Raw genomic sequence first — 14082 nt, forward strand, 5'->3', positions numbered from 1 at the left:
AAAGTCAACACTATTGATGAGCACAATGCTTATCAACATACAACTTGACTGCTATAGTTTATACCTTCTCCATTGAGACCATATGAGGATGCACAATATTCTCAAGAAAGACATCTCTTTCTTGACAAAGCGATCTTTATTGTACCTGTGTAGTTTTTAGTATAAAATTAAGATGATCAACTTACTGTAGAGCCTTGTTCCGGTTAGTTTCACACTTGATAATGTGTATGATCAGTAACTTCTTCTTGAAGCTAATACTTCTTGTAGCAATCAAAAAGGAAGCTTCAATAAGTCTTTCTTTACAAACATGTTTCTTAAATGTCAGTTGACTTGATGTGTCTATCAATAAAACTCTTGTGCTCTAAATTTATTTATTGAGCCAAGTTATTCTTTAAGACTAAAAATATTTATTGATAAACTGTTCACAAAACATGTTTTTGTTAAGCTTCTTGGGTTCGTTGATACTGAATTATTTTCGCATACGACCCATGTGCAAGGTTCATAACCGGACGTATGGTTCCAATACCAACGTTTGTTTGGAAAGAACTCTATGTGTCCCTAGGGTTCTTTTCCCAAGAATAATGTATATATATATGTTCCGTAACCTCAAGAAATTTTCTTGTAATTTCATGAACGACACTATGAATGGAAGCAAAAAGGAAGATGAAACTGAAGATGGTAAGGTTATTGGTTTTCATGATAATCCTCTCATCATAACCTGTTACCATGCTTGCAATCATGAAGACAATAGACATGTTCATATGTCATCTGATTTGGTTGGAAATCTTCTCCGAGATTTTACGGTTGTACATGATCAACTTGCCATTGAAACAAAAAATCTTGATTTTCTGAAGACTGAACTGAAGAAAGCAACTGATGATCTTACTCTCATTCGATCTCTAATTGCTGACTATATTTGAGTTTCTTAGTATGTTTATAGGTTTTTGATTAAATAACTAGGGTTGGGTATAACAATTATTGTGATCACACGTATCTATTTCCAATGTTGTTCATCTTGCAATGTTTTTAAATTCATTTATTCAAATTCTAAGTTGTTTATAAGATGATATTGTAGTATTTAATCTTATTGGTTTTATATATTGCAATTGTTTATGAGATTTTGTGCCCTTACGGTTCGTGAATTGAGCTATTATCTCATACATTTCTCTAAAAAGTTGTCTATTATGTCTCTATGCATATATTTATAAAAGATAAAATGAGCTTGTTGAGAAATTCCGCAGTATTGTTCTTTCCCTGATCCACTTTTATGTGAAAGTACTGTATTTACTCCGTAAGTTTTCTTATGTTGAGTGATTTCCGGCTAAATTAATCATTAATATTTACTTGTGGTTAATTTACTCGAGTTTTCTAGATACAAATCCATGTGATTTGTTAATGTCCAAAAAAATCCTTATTTTCTCCTAAAAGTAAGGTCGCTCATGTTGTTCTCTTGGGAATGACATCAAATGGGAGGAGAGTTCATAAATGACCTTGAAATTAATTGCCATATCTTTTTGGGGAGAGGGTTGTGGAATTTGAAGGGGTTAACTTGTATCTTAATAAACTCCTTAGTGAATACACTAAGTTTCGACTTTGTGAAAAAGAAAGTTGATATGTTTCTTATTAGTCATGAATTATCTTTAGAGATTCATTATGATCCTATAGTTTTTGTACCTTTGCGAATTTATATTGACAAAAAGGGGGAAAATTATTTAGTAGTTCACACTATATACATATGATTTACGGATCATTATGTAAGGGGGGGGGGGGGGGGGATAGATTCCCATTCTATAGGTTTCACCTATTGTGTAAAAGATGGAAGTGTTGACTAAGGAGGAGTGATACATATCACCATAGTATTATTTCAAAGTTGTGATGCAATTGGACTTTGATTTTATATAATAATACTATGACACTGAATAACAATGATTGAAAACTTTGTTTTCTTATTGTTATTGCTACAGATCTTTTAAAAAAATGATGCTGAGTTGAACACATTCAGAATCGATGGAGAACTTGAAATAACGAAGAATTCAAGAAAGTTGATGAGCCAAGGGAATCAAGCATGATGGATCAAAAGCTACAAAGTTTATTTAATTTGTAATCCATATGTATTGATAGTTTAGTCATTAAAATTGAAAAAGTGGGAGATTATTAGAGCACTGCTCGGTTGAACTCGCAAGTGTTGCTATCTCAAGCTTGTTTGTAAAGTTTAGTTGATCAAAACTATAAACTTTATTTCTAGTCTACTTATAGCTATGTCTCGGATTAGGATAAAGGTGTGTAGTTGAGCTTTAAACTTCATGGCGTTCACAAATTAAAGAACAAAATCTACTGAAGATCTTGGATAAATTTCATCAACAAAAGGTATGTGGAGACGTAACTTATCTATCACTCATAAGTCTATTATATTCTATCTTCTAACAAGACTAAGTCGTATAACTATATTAGGTATCACCCCGGCCAACGAACGGAGCTCAACCTTTTTGATTTTTTTTTGTTCTGTTATGGTTTATTTTTCACGTTATAGAAAATGCTTAGTTGATTAGTTCGCTTCCTTTTTTAAAATGCGGGAGGTACAACAACCACACCCAACAATTCGTTTGGCAATCTGAGAGGACTTACTCCAATATACTTTCTAGAGAATCAACTAGACAGTCAGACTCAATCTAGAGAAAAGTATATACAAGAGTTTATATCTCTATCTCTCAATTCAATCTGCAATCAGCAAATAGAAATTTGCGAGCCCGATTGAATATAATATAAGTAACATGAACGGTACCAAAGACCAATGTTCAAGGATCAATCAATTTCAATCAACAACCAAAGGTTGGATTTCCTAATTGATCGATACAACGCACAACCTGTGGTAATTATATAACAAAATATAATGCGGAAAAGAAATAACACATACACCAGAATTTTGTTAACTAGGAAAACCGCAAATGCAGAAAAACCCTGGGACCTAGTCCAGCTTTGAACACCACATTGTATTAAGCCGCTACAGACACTAGCCTACTACCAATGAATTTTGGACTGGACTGTAGTTGGACCCTAATCAATTTCACACTGATTCAAGGTACAGTTGCGTCCCTTACGTCTATGATCCCAGCAGGATACTACGCACTTGATTCCCTTAGCTGATCTCACCCACAACCAAGAGTTGCTACGACCCAAAGTCGAAGACTTGATAAACAAATCTGTCTCATACAGAAAAGTCTATTGGAATAGATAAATCTGTACCTGAAATAACTTAATCGCCTGCTGCAAGCACGAATGCAGAAGCCCTAATCACAAAAAGGAGAATTAAATCAAATCTTTTACGAAAAAACATTCAAAAGATAAATAATTGAGTTTGTAAAGAGAACAACTAAATCATTGTGAAAGTACTTGGCACTTCTGCACAAAGTGCAGGCTGAACAACTAAATCAAATACTACAAATTTAAGAAAAATTAATAAAATTTATACACTGTCGAACTTACATAGTAGTGATACAGTAAAGAGATTAGGGCGTACAAATTTTTTCTTAAAAACCTAAGAGATTCATGCCAACCAACTTTGATGTTGTACTTGCCAGTGAAACTGGAAGACTACAATTTATATACCTGAACATGTGATTGAGCGTTTCAGAAATCATAGAGATTGATATCAATGAGATATAATGGGCTAATAAATGCCTTCAAATGGGGATTTTGGTTTGTAACGGACAATAGATAAATGTTTCCGGAAAAACTTGTGCTTGAATTACTCACAGACATTGAATTAAGGAGCAGAAGGTGGATGCATTCTGAACCGAGATTTATCTTTTTTCACTTTCTTCTTCTTTTAAAGCAATAGAAACCGTTGATCATTTAAAAAGGTAAATCCACGATCATCGGATTGGGCAAAAAACAATTTGTTTTTGTAAGAATGATTCTTTTTCTTATAGGAAATTTGTTCACGACTCGAGAAGACGAGATTACGTAAACATGTAAGGAAACTAGAAATTTAGGTTTCGCTGAAGGTAGCCCGCGTTTCATTGCGGATTTTGGATAATTAGGCAGATTTGTTCACGGGGTTGGGATTTTGATTGAGACGACACATTTTGGGTCCATTTCATAGATTTTCGGTTCTGAAACACATTTTGGGCACATTTTAGGTCATGAGGCTAAACGGCCAGCCAAGAAAAATACTAGAAGAGATAGAACCAAAGAAAATAGTATGGCCCGTATGGGAACCACTTGGCATATGTTTCTTTTCGAGAATTTTGTGATTTTTGGTTTTCCCGGTCACCTCAACAGTATCGTGTCAGTAAACATGTCTCGCGTCTTCATGAGGATACGACAGTAATTTCAGCTCAATGACCTTCTCATAAAGGGAAGACCAAGTACTCTTTCTTCTTCAATTCTTTTTTAGCGAATGTAAAGTATGCGAAGCACAACTAAGAATGTCTTACTAGATTGACTAGGCAGGGAACCTTCTACATCCTAGAGTAATTTGATGCTTAGTCAAATCAACAACAATTACTTCATCAAGAACAGGTTTGTGTGCTTCTTTCCACAACAGTATTTTCATGAGTAATAACTGGATGCATCTCTCGCAGATAAATCACCCGAGACAGCTTCTGGATCCTATATAGTATGCTAGGTGGTCCCTTCAGGTGGTAACTTCCCTGCTCCAATAAAACGAGAAAGTTCCCTGTGCATCATATAAAAGAAAAGAAATAAGTCAGATTGCAACCACGACATTATAGCACAATCATGCAAGCAGAGAAAGTTGGCTGATAGTTCAGTACACTTCGCACATTTCAGGATGTTGGACAAAATTCAACGGAACAGTATCCAATGGTTTAAAGTAGATAAGCAAGGTACACTTACGAATCAATAAAGCTGACTGTTACTCCAAAAGCAGTTGACATTGCTTCCAATGTTGCACCCTTATTAGATTCCAGGTACTGGGAGTAGACAGCGATCCGGACCTTTGTCATGTAATGTTTATAATGACGATGTAGATATCGGTCCAGTTTGATTTGCATGGATATGTCAACTGAGTAGTCATGAGATTGTGACAATCAAATAGAGATATAGAAGTGCAGAAGAATCACCCTAAGATATATTCCACCCCCACACCCCATTTGCTTCAATTAAATAGGAGAAAACTCTCACCAAGTGCTCTGAAGAATGCCTTGTACCGGCAGTGATACAGAGAGTTCATGAACTCTGAGAGATACAGAATTTTCCCTTGCACAGCCAGGATCTTAGGAGCAAGCAGCACCTGTCATTAACAAATAAAGTACCAGGAAAAAGACTAATAAGTGTCAGCCATATGATATGATATGATAGAACCAAATGTATTGAGAAAATGCTATATTGCAGCAAACCTGGGTTTAATGACACAACACTAGTAAGAACAGTGTAAAGAATGAAGGTTTCGTAAGAGAAAAGCTCGCTAGTTTTGAAGGTAGAGAGTGAAGCCAGAAACAGATCAGAAGCTTTCTCAAATTCTCCCTTGGCCATGCAAAACAAGCCTTCGTACACTTCCAAATGCTTCTCGCTCTCCAAATTGCCTCCCACATCGAAGCTGCAACGCAAATCCGATTAAGAAAAGGGGTTTCATCGTGGAAAAAAAAAACAAAAGAAATGCTAGTTTTCTAATATTACTTCTTAGCTTTATCAATACTTGTGGAGATGAGAGACGAATCCCCGTAGAAAAAACCCATCCGAGCAGTATACAAAGCTAAATCAATTTTTTGTCCTACGTCGGCCATTTTGCTGTCTGTCTTGTTAAGCTGATCCAATGCTTTTTACTGAGAATTCATGTTGAATAGTTGGACCATGAGTTATGATTCATCCTTAAGAATCCAGATAGTTCATGCACAGAAAGAAATATATACCTTGTCACTGATCCGAATTAGAAATAAGAATTTAGCTACATGAGCTTCTTGAACTTTGCTTTCACTTAAGTTCGCTTCAGCATCAGCAATTCTGTTTCAACCAGATAAACCATGTACGGTAAGGTAATATAGTTGCACAAAACCAAGATACAGATCCAATAGTAAAGAAAAACACATTGAGGTTTATAGGCTTTCAAGCATGATCAGAATAGGACTTTCTGGCTTGGTAAAAACTACGATAGGGTCATGAACTCTAAAACGACAAATACAAAATAGTTTAACAGTAAATCCAACTTGGAATTATGCGTTCGCAGCTTTAGTTTCTACTATTTGCCTACTCCACATACAACTTGGTATAAGTTCAGACTCCTGATTCCACACTTCCGCTGGGATCTGCCCTAATTTTCATTTACAAACTCTATAGAATGCATCTAGGTATACGAGGTCACAATACCTAATTCCATCAAAAAACAAACTCTTCACTAAAATCAACACAAAATAAAATTCGGATAAAAAACAAACTCACGCTTCATCAATGTTATTACGCATCAATTGAAGTTCGTCGGGCTCCATCTTTATTACAGATTTCGATTGAAGTTCGTCCGGCTCCATCTTTATTACAGATTTAGCAACCAGGATTTCACAATATTTCACCATATCTACACGAATAAAAAAGTGGAAATTACTTATAAGGAAGAAATAATCATGGGAAAACGAAAGAACCAAAAGTATAGGGTTTTTAGTTTCTTACAATCAGCTGTAATAGAGTCTTTAACTTCTTTTCTAAGACGAAGTTTATCAATTTCTAGAACATCTAAATGAGTTAAGTAAAACACCTTATTATCTAATACTAAACTTTTGTCTTCATTTACTACTTCTCCTGCCATTATTGATTTAAAGCCGCTCACTGTTTTTTTCTCTCCTGTTCGTCACCTCTCTTGGCTTAAGCGAAGTGCATTCTATTTTTCCCTCGTAGCTATCGAAGTGGTTTTATAGTACACCACATTTGATAATATGCCTCCCGATGTAACCAAATTAAACACACTAAAGAAATGGTTCGGTCCGAAAACATGAGAAAGTATCCTACCGCGCATTGTAAGAGTAATTGTACTCAGAAATCGCATCGAATCGCTTCTCAAACCAAATGGCACATGGTGTACTAGGGTGGGGGAAAGGAAGGAGTCAATACCAACAAACCGTCTTGGCTGATGATGTCGAAGTAGGGCCTTCTGAATTTCCAAAGATCTTATTATGCAAGTCTTTATTTCGCGAATCTCCTTTCTTGCTTCCTTCAACTCATCAAGAACATCAGAAAACTTCTGAGAGTTAGAAGGAACGGCTCTTGACTTTATTGCATTCCTCCTTTTTCTTTTCAAGGAAGGAGTTACTGGATATTTCTCTTTTTCCTTGATTGATGGCTTAACAATCATATTGACATCTTTTCCATCCAAAGACATGATGCTTGGAGAACAGTTATAAACAACTGATTTTATGAGTGAAATTCACAATCTCAACAAGCAGTCTTAAGATATAAAGGATATCAGAGAGGAAATGTAGGGTTCGCAACCTTTTAACAGGTTCGTGGACGTCCAACTTTAAACCCTATAAAGAGTAGAATTGTCGATAATAATCCTTTCTTTTATTTGATAGACAGAAAGAACAAACCTAAGAAAAAGAACCTTTCCTAAAGCCTGAGCATACACAACCTTGTCTCTTTTGATCAGGCACATGAGACAAGATTTACCAAAAAACACAATTAGTTTATGCTGCGGTGAACAACAATTTGTCCACCATTTTCCTCTTGAGAGGAATCCTCAGACTTATGTCTATCAAAATGATTTGACCATACTTTCTTCTCTAATGGCCTCATTTTGTATTTGGAAACTAACTTCTTAGACGAAGATAAAATCCTATATACCTCAGCGGTCTTCTGAGAAAGTTTAAGCTTCCTTGCTAATCGATTTGCCCTTCGTTGAAGTTTGTTGGCGTGCCTCACTTGATGTTTGTACTTGTAACATATTGATAGTTCATGACCCTTCTGAGAACAAAACGAGCACGTCAATATTGGATAATATTCAGGTATCTGTGGTGTGACTGCAGCTAGACACAAGGTAGATCCTGAAACATTACAAACAGAGTTTCCAAAGGATTGGTCAATTGATTCTTCCAGCTTGATTGGATTCTCTTCTTCACCGAAACCATCAAGGTTTATATATGTATTGCTACAATGATCAAACTCAATGCTTTCACATAGAAGACCAACACTTGATTTCCTATCTTCATCGGAATCATAGATCTCAGACATCTCATCAAGTGTTACAGCAAGACCTTTGTTCCCAGTGTATTTTCTACGATTTGGGCACTCGTTTGTAAAATGACCAAAACTTTTACACTTAAAGCACTGTGGCATATCCTCGTCATCAGCCTCGTTAGCATCCATGTTCTTAGGAGGAACGCGATCGTGAGGTTTATCTGACGACCTAGGTTTGTCTCTTGAAAACCGTTTACTTCTCTTCAATAGAAGATCCCTAATTTTTCTTGTGATCAAGGAGACTGATTTGTCAAGATCTTCATCCAAAAACTCATCCTCAGACTGATCATCCTCAAAGACATAAACACTTTTACTTTTATCAAGTAATTTAGTGTTCTTTTGTGCTTTAAAGGCAACATCCTTTCCGATTTTGGATGTGTGCTCATGATCAAAGATCTTTAGCTTTCCAACCAATGTATTTGTGGAAAGATTATCAAGGTTATTTCCCTCAACGATGGCATGCTTCTTAGACTCGTATCTAGATGGCAGCGATCTGAGAATTTTCATCACAATGTCCTTTTCATGAATAGTCTTACCCAATGCAAAATATGCATTAACAATTTCAGACACTCTGTGATTAAACTCATCAAATGTATCTTCATCTGCCATACGAAGGTTCTCCCAATCAGAATTAAGGTTTTGAAGCCTAGAGCTTCCTTTTCACTGGAGTTACCTTCAAATACGGTTTCTAAGATATCCAAAGCATCTTTAGACCTAGTGCAATTAGACACATGGTGTTGAAGATTTGGGGTAATGGCATGTATGATGACATTCAAACCGTCGGAATTTTTCTTTGCAGCAAGTATCTTGGCAGGATTGTTTTAACCAATATTCTTGGGAACGTTTACATCTCCAACTGCCACAACGGGAGCATCATAGCCATTAACAACATATACCCATGATTGAAAATCACGTGCTTGAAGAAAAGCTCGCATAGAAATTTTCCACCATAAGTAATTAGAGCCATCGAATTCTGGTGGTACGTTAATAGATATAGCACCTCTGTCCATAGAGTCAGATCGCTACAAACACAGACTTGTAAGGTCTTAAACGTGTTTGCCTGCTCTGATACCAATTGAAAAAGCGGGGGTCTAACAACACCACCCAATATTTTGCTTAGCAATCTGTATGGACTAACTCCGAAATACTTTCTAGAGAATCAACTAGACAATCAGACTCAATCTAGGTAAAAGTATCTCAAGGAGTTAATACCTCTATCTTGTTTTGATTTACTCAAGCTAATAGAAATCAACAAGTCTTTAATCAAACACAAGGAATAACTTAGATGGTACCGAAGACCAATATCCAAGGATCAATCAACGACAATCAACAACCAAAGGTTGGATTATTCTAATTGATGATCTAACACACAACCTGTATTATTTCAATTATAAAGATAAAACAATATAATGCGGAAATTGAAATAACACAGACACCAGAAATTTTGTTAACGAGGAAACCGCAAATACAGAAAAACCCCGAGACCTAGTCCAGATTGATCACACACTGTATTAAGACGCTACAGACACTAGCCTACTCCAAGCTAATTCGGACTGGACTGTAGTTGAACCCCAATTAGTCTCCCGCTGATCCAAGGTACAGTTGTACTCCCTACGCCTCTGATCCCAGCAGGATACTGCGCACTTGATTCCCTTAGCCGATCTCACCCATAACTAAGAGTTGCTACGACCCAAAATCGCAGGCTTTGACAATAAACAAATCTGTCTCACACAGACAAGTCTATCAAAGGATCAATCTATCTCCCACAGATAAACACTAAAAGGTTTTGTTTCGTATTTTGATAGTAATCAAGGTGAACAGGAACCAATTGATAATCCGTTCTTATATTCCCGAAGAACAGCCTAGATTTATCAATCACCTCACAACAATCTTAATCGTATGGTAGCGAAACAAGATGTTGCGGAATCACAGACAATGAGACGAAGATGTTTGTGATTACTTTTTATATCTTGCCTATCAGAGATATCAATATCAAGCCAATCAATCTGATTGTACTCGTACGATAGAAGATGCAAGATCATATCACACAACTATGATAAAAGTAGTATCGGTCTGGCTTCACAATCCCAATGAAGTCTTCAAGTCGTTAACCTGGTTTTAGAAGAAGAAAACCAAAGGTTAAAGGAGAACCGACTCTAGTATGCAAACTAGTATCACACGTGAGGTGTGGGAATTAGTTTTGCACAGATTCTAGAGTTCCCCTTATATAGTCTTTCAAATCAGGGTTTGTAATTAAGTTACTTTGGTAACAAAGCAATCAATATACACCGTTATATGAAAACCTGATTTAGATTCAAGCTAATATTTCTCAACCGTTAGATCGAAAACTTAGCTTGTTACACACACTTGACAATGCATGCTTCTAGGTTTGTTAACCGTACCCAAACGTATGCACTCGTTGGTTCAACAATAGTTAACCAAAAGGTTAGCCATATGAGCATTTCATATCAACCATGTTCTTCTTCACCATAACTAGTTCAAATCACTTCAAGTGAACTAGTTAGAGAGTTGTTCAATTGCAAGGAAATCTCATGTACTACACAAGACACAATTGAAGCAAAGATGATTTGATTCACTTGAATCGATTCATGAACTTTTATAGCCACGGTTTGAAAACTGCATTCCTTACTCTTTTTAAGTTTAAGTTCAGAAATCATCTTCAGATATATAACCTTCTCAAGTTCGCAGACTAGGTTCGCGGACTTAAGTTACTGGACAGAGTTTACAAACTCCAGCAGAAATTCTCTGTTATGAGAAATTCACTAGTTCGTGGACTGAGTTCGCGGAATTAGTTTCACGCAAGTAGTTTGTCAACTCCAGCAGAAATTATCGGGTTTGAGAACTTCGGCAGTTCGCGGACTTGGCTCACACCATTCTTCCGGTTCTCTTGATCAACAAAGTTCGCAAACTTCGGTTCAAGGAATAGGACTTATACATAAATGTGTTTCCACAATAATGCTTATGCCCACCATTGGTTATGTAATCTAAACTCTCATTTCAATCATTGAAACATTCTTAGAGGATGTTATATAGTTGTTACATCATTTCTCGTCAAAGCAATTTTCAAGATGATTCACATGGTAAAGATAAACTTGGTTAAAGCGAAAAGCTTACCAACTCATATTTCGAGATATAGATAGGCGAGGTATACTCGGCTCGAAATACCAAATATATATAATCAAAGTATATATATATATAATATACGACTTCTTGTCTCAAAGAGTAGGAGATAGAGTAGATAGACTTTTGAGTGATAGATAAGTTCAAGTCTTCACATACTCATGAGTAGTTCTTCTACTTGTATGATGAATTGCCATGAAGTCCTTTAGCTCAACTACACTTTCTATCCTAGTCCGAGACTTAGCTATAATAGACTAGAAATCAAGACTTATAGTTTTGATCACTAACATTGACAAACATGCTTGAGATAGCAACGCATGCGAGTTCGACCGAGCAATGCTCTAACAGTTACAGAGAAGAAGTTTAATTAAGAATTGAAGGGTTAGGATTTGAGCAGTGAATCTGAAGTTCATGATGAAGTTGATTGAAGCTGATCTGTGTTGGCAGTGAAGACTGGTTTGGTCTAGGAGATGATGTAATCTTTTATTCTACCAATTGGATTGAATCTCAGTTATTATGTTGTGTTATTAGAATTTAAGTATGTATTGAATTAGACATGATTGTGAAGAATACGTGAATTCACAGAACTGTTATTGGAGTAATTTTAGTAGCAGGTGGAGAACATATTGAAGCTAAGAAGGGTGATTGTGATTTAAATGAGTTGTGATGCAAGCTGAGATGATGTTGAGTTATGAGATACTCTTACATGTGGTTGTAATTAAGTATATTGGTGGTGGTTATTGAACTAGTGATGCTTATGAAGCTCAGAGATTAGTTGGTATGAATGGAGCTGTGTTGGTTGTAGTGAGAGTAAGGAAGGTTAACTGAATGGAGGTCTTGTATTGGTAGTGGTGTCTACGTAAGTATGGACTGGGATATGTTGTGTAGGGATGTTTAAGTTGAATTGTCTTGGAGTTAGAACTGTAATTGGTGGTGTAGGCTTGTAACTGTTGGATACAGAACAATGGTTGAGAATTGGAGTTGTGTTGTGTAATCACAGTGAGGGGGAGGATATGGTGTTGATATATTTGATTGTATAATGAATTTTGTTACATGGGTTTTAAAAGTTTGAAAGTGCAGGAAGTGTAGGTACTGAAATTGTCAGAATGATGTGTAATTCAAGTTGAAGTTGTTGGGTTATGTTGGTTGTCATGGTTAAAGAGATAGAAGGTGATATGAGGCTAGTAGTTGGTAGTGTTATTGTTGTTGGAACTCGAGTGTACTTGTGAGATGTTTGAGCTGAAGTTGATTGTAATGTTGTTATAGCAGTGGCCTTAGTGAAAGCCTGCAACTGCAGATTAAGGTGAAATGATTTTGTATTTGTAAATGAATTATATAGTTATTTGATATAATTGAGTTGCTGCAATGATAAAAGGTAGGAATATAATCTGATAAGTAGAAAATAAGGATGTAAGAACCTTTGGCATGTTCTTTAGCTCAGGCCTGAAGTGGTAGTTGTCTGACTGAACAATTTCAGTATGATTTAGTCTTCTTTTCTGTGTGACTCAGTTTGTCTTGACTGAGTTGAATCCTTTGACTAAGTTTGACCAGTTGACTTGACTTTGACCTGGACTTAGATGTTGACTGTTAGTTAACTCCTTCTGACCAAACGTTAACCGTTAGTGTCTGTTAGTTGAATTAGTTGGACTGGACCTTAGGTTAATGGGCTAGTCTAGTGCACTTGGGCTTAAGACTAGTTATCCATCTTGATGAATTGGACCGCTTATGGTCTAATTTAGCCTTTGGCTTCTTCTTCAAAGTTGTAGATATTCATGAGACTTAGCTAATGGATTATAGAACCAATCTAATTAAATTAGTAGACCTTAGATATGTTAAAGATAGATAATAAAACGTGTAGAATCATAAAGGGATTAGAACCATTAGATAGACTTGTATGATTCTTGTGTGAGCCATTTTGGCTAGATTCTTAGAGTTCTTGTGTGATTAACAGTTAGTTATTAACAACGATCGATTCAAAGAATGAACCAGTGGATCATGGATCTCGAGGTAGGCGTGGCTGGTCATCAAAAGAGGTGGGAATCTACATTTAACTCTTTTGTGATTATTTTTGTTTTCTTTTATAAAAGTTTATGTTTTCTTTTATAAAAGTTTATGTTTAACAAATTCATGCAATTTCTGATTGTGTATTCCTTGCATTTTTTAGTTTTAAATTCCGAAAGTTCTGTTATCTCTTTTAATCTTTCCATTGTTTAGAAAAGAATTGCAATGCTTTGTTTGTCTTTATGAATTGTTTGGGAAATAAGAATTTCCATTTGTATGTTTGGAAATGAGAATTTCCATCTGTGGTATATAGGATACTGCTCCTTCTTTTATACCTACATGAATTCAGTTTTTATGCATATGGCTAGAGCAATACACCGCTGTTTGAGGGTGAAAACAGTTTCTGCTGGTTTCGGTAATTTCGTGTGATGTGGGTGAGAAACAAATCCAAACCCTAAACAATGTACTGCAAGGGAGTACTTTAGATTCGAGAGATCAATCTGTACAAGTCCGGCCTAAACCAAGAAATGGTCGTTCTAGACTTGCTTCGGTCACAAAGTGGAGGAGAAGGGTTGGTTTTGGGGAGGGAAGCGAAGAGAGTGTTGAGACCAGAATAGTTGATTCTGGAAGAGTAGTTGTTTTGTGACTTGTATCAGAAAGTGGGATGCTAACAGATGGGAAAGCTAGCAAACGTTTTCTGAGTGTTGTATGCTCCTGAACAGAACTTGTTGTTCGGTGGAAATAGGTAATGCTTAT

The 14082-nt window shown here is 36.1% G+C and overlaps 1 pseudogene; it reads right to left on the minus strand.

The window, feature by feature from the left end:
• Nucleotides 1–4134: 4134 nt before the first annotated feature.
• LOC113286023 lies at nucleotides 4135–6817 on the minus strand (annotated as a pseudogene).
• Between the last annotated feature and the right edge of the window lie 7265 nt (nucleotides 6818–14082).

The sequence above is a fragment of the Papaver somniferum genome, chromosome 6 (assembly GCF_003573695.1).
Source record: "Papaver somniferum cultivar HN1 chromosome 6, ASM357369v1, whole genome shotgun sequence".
NCBI lineage: Eukaryota > Viridiplantae > Streptophyta > Magnoliopsida > Ranunculales > Papaveraceae > Papaver > Papaver somniferum.